This window comes from Dreissena polymorpha, chromosome 4 (assembly GCF_020536995.1).
Source record: "Dreissena polymorpha isolate Duluth1 chromosome 4, UMN_Dpol_1.0, whole genome shotgun sequence".
Taxonomy (NCBI): Eukaryota; Metazoa; Mollusca; class Bivalvia; order Myida; family Dreissenidae; genus Dreissena; species Dreissena polymorpha.
Window position 1 is genome coordinate 49,887,389 of NC_068358.1, and position 14,921 is coordinate 49,902,309.

The window sequence follows — 14,921 nt, forward strand, 5'->3', positions numbered from 1 at the left end:
TGTCACATTTGACCTGAACATGTAAACTAATATTAATGCAAGTTTTTTTCTCAAGAAACACACATGCCATATTTCTCTTGAGTCACGGATAATTTTTATAACGATGTTAAAAAATAAATATTTAAGAAATATATGACCACGAATTGTTATAAACATAATTAATTATACACCTTTAGTCTCTACATTTCTGGCTTTTCTTTCAATGTTTATGGTTTGTAAACATCAAAATAATTGATTCATGATTGTGTTGACAGGTCTCAACACTAACGGTGGTCCGTTGACCCGGGGTCAGTAAAAAATAGGGAGGACCAGTGAAACTAGAAATTTTGTTGTTCCATCAAACCAGTTAACAAGAGGGCCATGATGCCCTGTATTGCTCCACTGTTTTTTATGCGAAAAAAGCGTGCAATGGGCATGGGTTGAAATGTACTCAAGCATGTGACTTTCTCTTTCTATCCCTCATCCCACTGGGCGCTTAAAAGTTGGTAGGGTGAGCATTTAAAAATAAATTTGGCCCCAGGGGTGTCACGTAATTATGTATCGTTCGTGGAACACACACAGTAACAAACAAAGTTCATTTCCGTTTACATCGTGATTTATTTCTGTTGAATATATTCTAACACAACGCTTACTATTGTTCGTGAAATACAATTTTACAGCGCGGCGGCCAAGAAAGCGTGACTGCTCTACTCGATTGTCAAACTAGGACTCTAGAATTGTTCTTCTTACAACAAACACAGCATTTTATTCCAAGGTACATGAACATAAAATTGAGATATTTCCTATCTCATTCTTGGTTGGTTAACTGTTCTCTTCCCCCAATTTTCTAAACCCACCCCTTCGAATAACCCTTGTTGATTGGATGGATCGCTCCTGCCTCTACCACATGTCACAGTAGAAGAGTGCAATACATAATTATCACTTTGGGAACAGGAAACCTCATTTCATTAAGCATACTTGATCATATAACCAGATGTTATCCATGTTATCTATGGACAAACCTCATTGGTAATATGAAACCTAACACTTCTATAATCAATTATGTAAACCCCGATACACATTCGATACACATTCAATCTGAACTTGTATCTGTTATGTACCTTGGGAAATTGGAATTACACTTATATAATCAATTATTTAAATTTCATTATATACCATATCTGAAATGGGACTCGTTATGTATTGGTTTGAAGTAATACGAGCCAAATTGTTAATCAAGGACTAATACAAATCAACATGTGTTCCCGATAATTGAACTACATTGGAGAAATGAAACCATACTTCCATAATCAATTTTTCAAACTTCATTACATGTCCCATCTGAACTGACATCTGTTATGTTAATTCCTAAATACCCGCAACATACAGCAACGTTACATACTCAAACATATTATTAAAATATTTCCCTATTATTAAATCTATCTGTACTTAAATTTCTATCATAAGAATAAACAATATTGTAAGCCGAGCGGTATCGATGATGTTGCATTTTATTTATTCAGAACTCAAACGCATTAAAAAGAAGTCAGGATGGTTTCTGTAACTATTTATTTATTAGGGCAGAAGCTTAACGTTTGCCATATAAACAGTACTATGAGTGGTTAATTAAACAACAAGTATGATATTAACTATTTGAACAGCAGTTCAGATTAAATAAAGCGATGAAATCAGTCGTCACTCTTTATAGTTATTCTAAATAGTATTTAATGCAGATGCAAAATGTCAGTTAGAACTAGTCAGAACTATGACGTACACATGTAGATTAAACGTAGGTAAGTGAGTCGTATATGTTAGTGTTTACCTTTGTTGGCTTTTGACATCTTAAATGGGTTGTTAAGTAATGAGCGACTATTCTGGGTCAAGTCACTACTGACTAGTGAGTTACGACTGACTTCATCATCAACCACAGCTCTATTTATAAGCAGTTGCTGAGGCTGGGCGTTGCTGGCGACCAATCAGAGCCAGACTTTCATGAAAGTATTTAACTATGTAAAACGGTTTAAGCAACATTAACAACATTTGCATTAACAGCATTGCAAGTCTAACAAGAAAGCATTACATCAATAAAAAGCTCAGAAAATATTATGCATAACTATACAATGCTTTCATTACATTTCTCAATCATAATAATAATATTTCATCTAACACATAGTGAAAGCAATGCGAAAGCATTGCGCGAAAATACTTGAAATAGTTCCCCACCAGCATTAATATCTGACAGGACTACTAACTGTATAAGTAACATTGTAACAATAAAACAGTTAACAGGTCATAATACTACACATAAACATTGGGAAAACACATTTCTTCGATAAGATATAACTTATTCGCGTAGAATTAACTTGCTATGTCATAACCTTCGACATTGCAAATGGCGGACATTTTGGAACATTTAACCCGCGTTCGATTCAATGCTGGCGATTCAAATTACAAGTAATGGATATTCAATAATGGAGAAAGCATTAACTGGATTTAACAAACATTTGATAATGGTTGTTAAACCAGATAACAACAAGGAAAATTTGGATTATTAAAGTTAAACAGGTAAGGCATTCTTAAGTGTACATATTTCGGACGTGTATAGTATTCGGATACAGGGTATTACAATATGGATATACCTTTATGTCACAGGGGTATAATTTGAACAAACTTGGTAGAGTACTATAAGATGTCACTACATACCAAATGTGGTAGCCTTAGGCCCAATGGTTATGGACAGGAAGATTTTTAAAGTTTGCACAAAAATGAAATTATTCTCGGTTTGATAAATACGCTATAGTATGGTTGAATACGTGTTATTTAGAAGAGAGATTATGGTAATGGTTTAGCGCGTATAATGCACGGGTTTTGTGTGCATGTTTTAGCGCGAAAGCGCACGAGTTTTTCGTTTTGGGGTATATATGATTTGCACATCTAGTGAGACGCCATTCGAGGGTTGTTTTTGACAGGCAAAGTTATGGAGCAAGAAAACGAAAGGGTGATAAAGTAGTTTAGGCGTTCATTTGCGAAATACATAGTATTCGGAAGGAGATTTTCGATGAGAGGACTGATTCTCTGCTAGAAGCGGAATGGTGAGCTGGAACTTCGAACAAAGGTCAGACTTGTTGGTTCTGTTTATTGTAATAACACTGGCAACAACATTCCGATTGAAATTAACACAGGTTGTGTTCCTTGTTAACTTTTATGATAAGTATATTCAATAACATGCTCCATATCTTTATTTGTGCTGTTGTGTTTGTTTAGTTCCAACTATTCAGATACATCAATTGATTTGATTATTGTGTAAAAATGAAACTATTTAAGTTCAAAAAGAGGTCGCAAATGTAATGGTCTGGTAGGATTATATATAGGTAAGGCCACATAGTGTGTCACTCCAGGTTGTTTTGATAGCAGAGTTAGATCACTCTCCCTCATGTTTTTACGAACACCTTGCTTTATTTTTATTGTTTTTAAGATATAACATCTTATATGGTAATACATGTGTTACAAGTTTGTGTATTAGTTCCAAGCGTATAATTCAACAAACGATTAATAACAATTAACTGCCGTTTTCCATATAATTCAGCACGATGGTTGTGTGCGATATATGACGTGGTAAGATAATAAGCGGATGAAAATTTATGCGAACATATCTTTAAACTATTCAGGTATTCCAATTGTGAATTAAGAATGTAACATCAAAAATCGATACATTACGGAAATATATATTCTATTCATCTATGAAACAGCTATAGAGACTTGTCTTGTAAACTTTTTTCGAAACATGTTTGTGTTTTGCATATATTACATCTCGTTCGCTGGATATTGAATAAACAGTTTATATGTTATTGTTGTATACAATTAAACATTTTCTCTAAATTGAATTAAAACATTAAGAGTTATTATATTTTTCATAATAATTTAAGACGTTAAGCTTCCCCTGCAAGGTTGGTGTCAATAATGGTGCATGCATATGTGCTAATTAATTTACGTATTTTGGATAAACTGTGGTATAAATTTGGTTTGAAAAGAGCGTTGACAATAAGACTGTTGTTTTAAACTTAGATGAAAGGCATTTATCGGTTTTGTTAAATTTAGTTTCGTCATAGTTTAATGCATTTTTAAAGATTAGGTACTGTAATGATAACAAAAGTAGACCGGATTTATTTGCAATATAAGTCGATTTTGTTTTCGTGATAGTTTTTGTTCTTGTTTGGTGGACTGTTGGCTTGATGTGTAAAGACATTTTGCTTTTATGGTGTTTGGCCGTTTTTTGAATGCCAGTTAACATGTGTAATTTTGCTTATCGTTTTGGTGAAAGCCAGTTGACCAGATGTGGATAAACCCAGTTAGCGCGTGTAGTTTGTTAACCAAATTTGTTAAAACGTGCGTTTACATTTACATTTTTGTTTTTATTTAATGTTAAGATTGTACTGTTCGAAGGATATTATATATATTGGAGAACATTAAATGTATGTTATTAAGGGCCAGATTGGCTTATGTAAATTAACCGGTTGGCTCGGGTTGTCCGTTGACAGTTTGTTAAAAGCAGATTTTTTCAGATGCGTATAAGCCAGTTTGCTTGCGTGTCAGTTCACTAAAATGTCTCAAAACACATGTTGAAATTGCATTTACACGTTTGCGAAGTTTATTTTTTCAGAAGCTGGACAGTTCGAAGAATAAATAATGAATAGTGTAACATTATAGTAAGAGGGCAGCTCGAAAGGTATAATTTGTTGTTTGTTTTGTTTTGTGTAATTATGTGTTAGAAAATAACTTGTTAAGATTAATAATGATGATTTTATTGATGATGATGTTATAAATGTTGATGATGATGCTAACGTTATTGATGAGGAGGAGGAATAGTTGACAGTATTTTGTGAATGGATAATACTACATTAACGAATTTTGAGTGAATGAAATTATTTTAGGTTTGATAAATACCGAATGATGTTGGTCTATACATATTATTTAGAAGAGAAAGAATGTGGTTATGGTTTAGCACGTAAAAATGAATGGGTTTCTAGGTTTTGCGTTTAATTGAACAAAAACAAGTAACGGTTCAACAACAGGGATTATTCTCAGATGGTATATGTATTCTTTTTAGAGTCACAGAAATTCAACTTTGCATCAATAACGGTTTTCTTTGAGATTTGTTTGATGGGTTAAAATACCAAAAATTGACGAGTTTTGCAGCCGACCAAGTACCTATAGCTTTGTATTTGAGTGTGTTAAGCATTTTGTTGTTTTCAAATTAGTAAATCAAAATTAATACGGTGTTCTAGTATATCAATTGAGCTTATGCTATTGCCATGGAAATTTGAGCCAGGGTTCGATCAGTAGCTTAAAGTATGTCTGTGTTGGTGAATTGAACCTAAAAACAAATGTCAAGTCGGTAGTTTTAATTTTAAGAGCAGAACATACGTATTGATTGTGAGAACATTCGTAAAATGTGTTTGGTATTTGTGCATGTCTCTTGTGGTCATTGGACCAAGTTGTTTAAGACCAATTGGCCTGATTTTGAAAGCCAGTTGGCTTGTATGGTCAGTTGACCGTTTTTAAAGCCAGTCTATATGGTGTGTGAAAGCCTGTTGGCTTGTGTTGTCAGGTTACCGAACTTTCTTGGAACGAAAGTCTCATAAAATTTACAATATTTGCAAGATTATTGTTTGCAATGCAGTAACTGGACAGTTCGAATAGTATATTAAGTATTGAAGAACATAAAGGTATGGTTTATGTAGTATGTTATTATTATTACTAGGATTATTATGATGTATTTTATTTGGGTGCATTCGGAGAATTGCAAAGACGGTAGTTAAAAAAGAGCCTATTACATCAGATATAGTAAAGAAATTTTATCACACTTTTGTTTCTGAGAGCGATTGTTCTTTGGGGTATTTAAGAGGCGTTACAATCTTTTTCTTATCTTATGCTGGTTTTTTAGGATAAGTGAAATTTTGTCTGTTAAAAGATCAGATGTTGTATTTTTAGATATGCATTGTGATATTTAAGTTGAAAAGTCAAAAACGGACATTTTAAGAGGGTAATACTGTTCTGATTGCAAAACTAATACAGACACATGTCCTGTGAAATTGTTTGAAAAGTGTGTGTTGCAGATATTACATGTTCATCTACTGATTATGTGTTTAGACCAGTTTATTTGTGTAATGTTTAACACTGTTTCAAATTGATTTCTAATAATAAGCATATAAGTTATTCTACTATAAATGATAGTTTTGAGGAAGAAGTTAAGTCTAATGGGTTATGTTTCTTCTAAATATGGACTTCATTCTTTTCGTGCTGGTGGAGCATCTATAAGTGCCAATAATAAGACTGTGGATAGACTTTGGCAAAGACATGATAGATGAAAAAGTGTTTCCACTAAGGACGGATATGTTAAAGATTCTTTGAAAAGACAGATTATCGGTGTCGCTAAATTTAGATTTGTGAAAAGTCATTATTAATGTATGTGTGATTTGAAATGTATGATGTGTTGTTCGTAGCACATTTAAAGACACTATAATATATTATTATATAAATGGTTTGGAAATGCTTTTGAGTATTATTAAGTTCTGTGTTTGTGTTGTGTGTATGTTCCTTGTGGTCATTGGACCAATTTGTTTACGGCCATTTGGCCTGATTTGGTAAGCCAGTTTAAAGCAAGTTGATTTGATGTGTGAAAGCCGGTTGGCTTTTGTGAGTTGACCTTATTTTCTTAAAAAGCATGTTCACATGGAATTAACAATCTGCAAGTTTATTTTTTGCAGTGCAGTAACTGGACAGTACGAATGGTATATTAAGTGTTGGAGAACATAAAGGTATGGTTTATGTAGTATGTTATTATTATTATAAGGATTATGATTATGATATTTTTTATTTCCGTTTTAATGTTTAATGTTAATTTGGTAAATATTGTTTTATTATAACTGTTTAATTCTCTTGTGCATTATTCGATTGGTCATTTGACCGTTTGTGAAGGCCAGAGTGTGCCTGATGTTGTTAGCCGTTTGGCTTGTGTGGTCATTTGACCGTTTGTGAAGGCCAGAGTGTGCCTGATGTTGATTAGCCGTTTGGCTTGTGTGGTCATTTGACCGTTTGTGAAGGCCAGAGTGTGCCTGATGTTGATAAGCCAGTTGGCTTGTGTGGTCAGTTGACCGTTGTTGAAGGCCATAGTGTGCCTATTTTGATTGAATTGATTTTATTGCTTTTACAAATGTTTATAATTGTATCTTTTCAGTTAAAACACAGTTCGAGAGGTGTATAACGTGGTGGAGAATATTTAGGTATTCATTTTATGTTTTATATTATTTGTATTCTCTCTTTGTTTTATTCGAAAGTCCTGTCAAATACAAGCACTCACTCCTATTTTGTCTTTGGTTTATTATTTGTTTGATAATGATAATGATGATGATATGGGTTATAAAGATGATGAGATTTTAATAGTATTTTGAGAATAGAGAATAATAAATTTACTCATAACTATGAGTAAGAGGCTTTATATAAGCATATGTTCAGTTTTGTGACCCCCGGGGCAGGGTCAAATTTGAGCCCAGGGGAATAATTTGAACAAATTTGGTAGAGGACTATTAGATGTCCCTACATACCAAATTTAGTAGCCCTATGCTCTATGATTATGAACAAGAAGATTTTTAAAGTTTGCACAAAATAGGCCTTATTTAAGCATATGTTCATTTTTGTGAACCCTGGGGCAGGGTCAAATTTGACCCCAGGGGTATAATTTGAAAAAACTTGGTAGAGAACTTTAAGATTTTAATACATACCGAATTTTGTAGAAATAGGCCCAATGGTTATGGAGAGAAAGATTTTTAAAGTTTGCAAAAAATAGGCCCAATATAAGCATTATGTTCAATTTTGTGACCCCTGGGGAATGGTTAAATTTGATGGCATAATTTGAACAAATTTGGTAGAGGACTATTAGATATCACTACATACCAAACAGGGGTGGCGAAATCAAATGTCCGAGTTGCCCGAGTCGTACATTTGCTTGTCTGGGCAACTGATTTTTTTCAATTAAGTTGTCCGTGGACAACAAGTTTTTTAAAAGTCGGGTCCAGGTATACAAAAAAATACATTGTATTAAAGCCGTAATTAAGTTTTACAAAACCGGATGTTGACATGCGATTACATTGCCAGTGCTATTTGTGGAGCAATCAAGCTAAAATACGGGCACTCCCCTGCGCAGTGATCTCCCTTATTCTATAAGAGACCAGGAGCATGCCGCATTTTAAACATTTTGCCCGACTGTTAGACAGTGTACAGACTGGTTTCTTTATTTTTACAATCAGACGGAAATAAAAAGTATCAAAGTAAGGTAATCAAAACACGGTCTACCTTGTTATTTAAAATGACTTTAATGGTAAAATTGGAACATTTAGTTTTTTTAAATCTTCAACAACGGAGCAGAAACCCGAAGCTTTGAGCAGTCCACCTCCCAAAAAAACTAAGAAAGATTATGATAAAAAATATGATCTAAGTAAACGCACCAGAACTTTTCAAGAAACTTGGCTCACAGATTTTCAATGGTTACCAGTTGATGATAATCAAATTGCTACCAATGCGGAGCCTCAGTCTGATGAGGTCCACATATTGGACTAGTTTAATTTGTTAAGATTACGGTGTACTTATGTTCAACACATGTTTTAATAACAATAGCTTTGCAAGATTAAAAGTTTTAGAAAGTCTTTATATTGTTTATAATATACTGCTGTAATAAATGTACTATTTAAATACAACTATAAACAAAACTAGCAAATCATACTCATTTTGGTATATTCCACATTGTTTTACATTAATCAATAAATGCGTGTATAATTTATATAAACATTAACGGACAAGTGTAGTTCAGCAACGGACAAGTTAAATTTCCTAAATGGTTGTCCGTGGACAAGTATAGTTTTTTGAGATTTCGCCACCCCTGCCAAATTTGGTATCCCTATGCCATACAGTTATGGACAAGAATTTTTAAAGTTTGCACAAAATAGGCCTTATTTAAGTGTATGTTCATTTTTGTGACCCCCAGGGCAGGGTCAAATTTGACCCCAGGGGCATAATTTGAACAAATTTGGTAGAAGACTATTAGATGTCACTACATACAAAATTTGGTAGCCCTATGCCATACGAATATGGACAAAAAGATTTTTAAAGTTTGCACAAAATAGGCCTTATTTAAGCGTATGTTCATTTTTGTGACCCCCGTGGCAGGGTCAAATTTGACCCCAGGGGCATAATTTGAACATACTATGTAGAGAACTATTAGATGTCACTACATACCAAATATGGTAGTCCTAGGCCCTACAGTTATGGACAAGAGATTGTTAAAGTTTGCACAAAATAGGCTTTATATAAGCTTATGTTCATTTTTATGACCCCCAGGGCAGGGTCAAATTTGACCCCAGGGGCATAATTTGAACAAATTTGGTAGAGGACTATTAGATGTCGCTACATACCAAATTCGGTAGCTCTATGCCATACGGTTATGGACAAAAAGATTTTTAAAGTTTGCAAAAAATAGGCCTTATTTTAGCGCATGTTCATTTTTGTGACCCCCGGGACAGGTTCAAATTTGACCCAAGGGGCATAATTTGAACAAACTAAGTAGAGAACTATTATATGTCACTACATATCGAATTTGGTAGCCCTGGGCCCTACAGTTATGGACAGAAAGATTTTTACAGTTTGCACAAAATAGGCTTTATATAAGCATATGTTCATTTTTGTGACCCCCGGGGCAGGGTCAAATTTGACCCCAGGGGCATAATTTTAACAAACTAAGTAGAGAACTATTAGATGTCACTACATACCAAATTTGGTAGCCCTAGGCCCTACGGTTATGGACATAAAGTTTGCACAAAAAAGGCTTTATATAAAGTATATGTTCATTTTTGTGACCCCCGGGGCAGGGTCAAATTTGACCCCAGGGGCATAATTTGCAGAGCTCCAGATAAGGGTCGTATTTTCCTAATAACGAATTATTTTCAAGTCCGTTACATATTTATTTTAAAATCTTGTCGTACCATTAAGAATTACAAAATCAAGTTACGAACATTATTTTTACATCGTTTCGTATCGATTTTTATTGAGATCTTTTCGCCTATTAAAGATCTTTTTGGTGCTTATATAAAATGGTTATCGGGTTTGTTTAACAAAGCGCACTTTTTCCAATAAAAGCGGTGTGTACAGTCTATCTGTCAAAAAACATTGGCGGCGCCCAGAGAGCGTCCTAAAAAACTGCAAAGCGTGCAAAAACACCCTTTAACATATTGTACGCAAAGTGAGCCGAAGTTAAGAAAGACATTATAGATAAGATCTTATAAGATGTTGTATGTTCAAACTTAAACAACAAAAAAAACATTGAACGAGTGGAAGGGACAATGCCTGTGGCTAATCGTTGAAAAGATTGAAGGGGAGACCTGTTTTAATTGTGAAATATTTAAAAATTCATCGAAGGCATGCAATCTAAGCACAGTTTGGGCATATGAAGGTATTTGAAAAATAAAATTGTATAATACTGAATAGACACTGTTGAACTTGTTTAAATTAAGTTGCTAGTATGTTTATTTTGATTTTTTGCATGAAAATAACCATTATTATTTATTTTTAGGTCATTTAGAAAAGTTAAGAATTATTTTCCAAAACTAAGTAGTAGCGTTAAGAATAAAATTTCAGAGTTAATATTTATTTTTTTAAATCTGGTAGTAACGTTAAGAATTTCACAAAACCTTATCTGGAGGTCTGATTTGAACAAATTTGGTAGAGGACCATTAGATGTCACTTCATACCAAATTTGGTAGCCCTATGCCATACGTTTATGGACAAGATTTTTAAAGTTTGCACAAAATAGGCCTTATTTAAGCTATGTTCATTTTTGTGACCCCCGGGGCAGGGTCAAATTTGACCCCAGGGGCATAATTTGTACAAACTAAGTAAAGAACTATTAGATGTCACTACATACAAAATTTGGTAGCCCTAGGCCCTACGGTTACTGGACAAAAAGATTTTTACAGTTTGCATAAAATAGGCTTTATATAAGCAAATGTCCATTTTTGTGACCCCAGGGGCAGGGTCAAATTTGACCCCAGGGGCATAATTTGTACAAACTAAGTAAAGAACTATAAGATGTCACTACATACCGAATTTGGTAGCCCTAGGCCCTACGGTTATGGACAAAAAGATTTTTAAAGATTGCACAAAATAGGCTTTATACAGTGTCCGACAAATTTCTTATTTTTCAGGTAGCCCACTGGGCTACCAATAAAAATATTTGGTAGCCCATAAAATTTTCCTACAAAATGATAAGAGGCAGGTTTTCATCTTTATTTTATTTCTTCATTTACATATACATAATATGTATACATACATATACATAATACAGCAAGTAGTCTGATGTACACAGTCAATATTGTTAAATTATGTTACAGTACAGACACCGTGTACTTAAATGTAAATGTACCAAAGAAAATCATATACTACATGTAGATATTACATGTATGTGCACATGTATGTGTACTTAAATTCGGACAGCACGTTAAGTTGGAAACGTAAATAAAGCGTTTAGATGATCAATACGATTGGCTCGTGTCAATGAAATCGCCCTTTTTAACAACAAATACCGAGTTTCAAGAAATCAAGAGTATTAAATCATTTATTTACTTGTGTCCGACTTTAAGTATTGTCCGATTTTACGTATTGCATCCGTATGTTACGACACTTGTGTGCAGTCAGTATACAATACAATAATTGTTTCAATAATGAAGGAACTGATACAGTATAACGATACAGCGTGTTTACATTATATTTTATTAAGAGGAAATGTTAATGCCAAATAATTCGCGAGAAACCCCGGTACTTTAGTTGAAGTTCACAACGAAACTTTTAATGGAAATTAAATGATCTCAATGTTGTACCCGCTACGAAAATTTTATTTACAAATAAATACATCCATGCCAATTTTTGCGCGCTTTTTATCTGGACAAAGAAATTCATTTATTAAATGTAGAATTTTGTAACCTAAAATAGCTGTACACAACGCGTGCAAACCGTGGCAGGTTATTTACGCATGTTGCAATTTAATGGTTCTGATTGGGAGCTTATTTCATCATATCTTTAAATAGAACCATATGCCGAAATTCATTTGACACTTTAGAAAATTTCAAACGTTTGTGTTTATGACTCTTATCGTCTATATTACCCTCCCATAATTTGGTTTAAAAAATATAAATTGGGCATATATGGGATTATTGATTAACAGTCAATTAACCCAATTATTAATTGACAATGCAAACTAATTAGCAGGTGTTAACCGCGTTCACACCGTTGTTATTAATATTCATTTTCGGTTTCGTTACCGTTTTGAAGAATCCGCTATTGTTTTGATTTATTTAATGTTCGACTTCCTTGGATATTTAACAACATCAAAAACGTTTTCGCTATTACTCATTGTTGCGGTCAACAAAGAATTCCAAACTACGAAATGATGTTGCATCATGTGCGCCAACTATCCAACCGGCTCTCATTATATTATTAGCAGACGACAAATGTTGATTCTGATGGAATGATTAAAATACACTGTTTCTGTTTACGACATTACCGCAAGTGATCGGTTACTGATTAGATAATTGATTGCACTTTGTTATCAGATTATAAGCATACACGGTGTAGAAACACATGGTCAGCGTGTTTATTCTACGTATGTCTGTCAATAAAACGGGCTACCACTCTTATAGATTTATAGTAGCCCGGCGGGCGTCAGCTGAAAAATTTCAGTAGCCCGATGAAAAATTTCGGTAGCCCCCGGGCTCCGGGCAATGGATTTGTCGGACACTGCTTTATATAAGCATATGTTCAATTTATTGACCCCCAGGCGGGGTTAAATTTGACCCCAGGGGCATAATTTGAACAAATTTGAAAGAGGTTCACCCCAGGAACATTTGTGAAAAGTTTTATCAGAATTGGACTTGTAGTTTAGGAGAAGAAGATGTTTTAAAAAAAGTTAACGCACGGACGCAAGCACGGACGCCAGACAACGGACACAGGACCATGACATAAGCCCCACTGGCCTCTGGCCAGTGGAGCTAAAAATCTTGGCCAGCTTATTGTGAAATACTGGTTGAAAGCCGTTTTCATCGATAAAACAACTTTAAATGTTCATAATAAACCGATAATTTCATCATTATTTTATGGGCCGACTCGAGACTAGGATAAAAAAACAACATATTGGAAATTCCAATTTTTCTAGGATACCTGGATGACAAAAACCTGTTGTCAGATCAAAAAATCGTTCCGACTTCACTGTGATCAATACAGAAATTAACATTAAATTTAAAGCGTTTGGATTGAGAAATGAACAATATGGTAACTTTTATTTTGAAAAAGCAGCAATAATCAGCATTTTATCGACCTTAGTACCATCAGAATGTTCTTTGTTTTCCGTGCGAATTTGCACTGTAGGGCACTGAATAATGTTTTGATATTGCCAGAGAGTAAAAGTGCGTATTTTCAATATTACAAGTTTTCGCGATGTGGAATTTCACTCCGCCTAAAACAACCTAAAACTATAATGAAGAGAAGCTTAAAGAACAGCAAAAATATGAAAATGATACGAGATAGTTTAGTAGATGGTATAGTTTTTTTAAAGAAGGAAATAATTTGATTTTTTAACAGTTTGAAAATGAAGGTCATTCTCTCTTCTCTTCAAAGTATCACGTTTCAATTATACAATAGGACATACAAACATTTTATACTTAGTCAGGATAAGATAGAGACAAATGGATTTTTATCATTACTTCAATTTAAAAGAATATGAATCATTTATTACAACTTGGGGCTAATAAATTACACTAAGACACTCACTGACACTTACACAATCTAGCAAAAAATATATCTATGGCATTATATTTAAGTCTTAATTCATAAATAATATGACACAAAATACATTTCATTATTAAACCATATATTATTTTTCTCTATATATTATATATATGGTACATAAAGTGTCAGATAGTGGTACATAAAAGGGTGGTACATAAACGGACTAGTACATAAGGTGTGACATTCCATTTTCATCACGGTGGTTTTACACTGTCAACCAGGGCTTGACATTAACTTTGTTTACCTACTGACCCAAAGGACCACCAGCTTTCAGAAATTACTGGTCCTCCAAGAGTTCAAGTGGTCGGACAATGTCTATGTTATTTTACCTAAATTTCAACTTTTACATTATAAATTCTAATAATAAAATAGCTAAAAAATATCATTCAGCAATATTTTATTTAGTTAGAGCTGAGATACTATGTTACTCAGTTTTAATTTAACTTTTTTCCAAATTGCTAAAACTTCTGGGAGGTCACGGGTTCGATCCCCACCGTGGGAGCGTTCTTTAGATCTCCCCCAAAGACACCAAGTACTGGTTCTAGGCCCAGGAAACGGACTCGAGAGCGTTTATATAAGCCTAAGGCTTTCGACGCAATCGAGCTAAAATAAATAGGTTTAAACTAAACTAAAACTTCTGATAACAGGAAAAAAAGATTCATCAGTACAATGAATTACAATGTTATAGTGGGAACAATATTTGATTAACTCAAATTTGACTCGATCAAGACTTGAGTCAAATCAATCAAAGTTGTTTGCACAGGTAATTATTGCCAAATCATAGTGCTATTAATGAATGGACATTTACACCTACATAATATATAGGTGGTTCGTAGTCCATATAAACGGACTCCCAGAGCCTTTGATAATTTTTGCTAAGGCGGCTCTGACAGTCCATATGCACCCCTTCATAAACATGGGTGCAGTTCAGCGCAGCAAATCCGTGCACTTCACTAAACAGACGTTGTTGTGACAAATTGAGGAAAATAATGAATGAACTTTAAAACATGTAAAATTTACCTGAATGGCAACCTATCCTGTGCATGCACTCTATA

At 34.0% G+C, this 14,921-nt stretch overlaps 1 protein-coding gene across 10 annotated transcripts in view; it reads right to left on the minus strand.

Annotated features, from left to right (window-relative positions):
- Positions 1 to 14,921, minus strand: part of LOC127877678 (zinc finger protein 708-like) — a 55,590-nt gene that overhangs the window by 23,484 nt on the left and 17,185 nt on the right. The window lies entirely within an intron of this gene.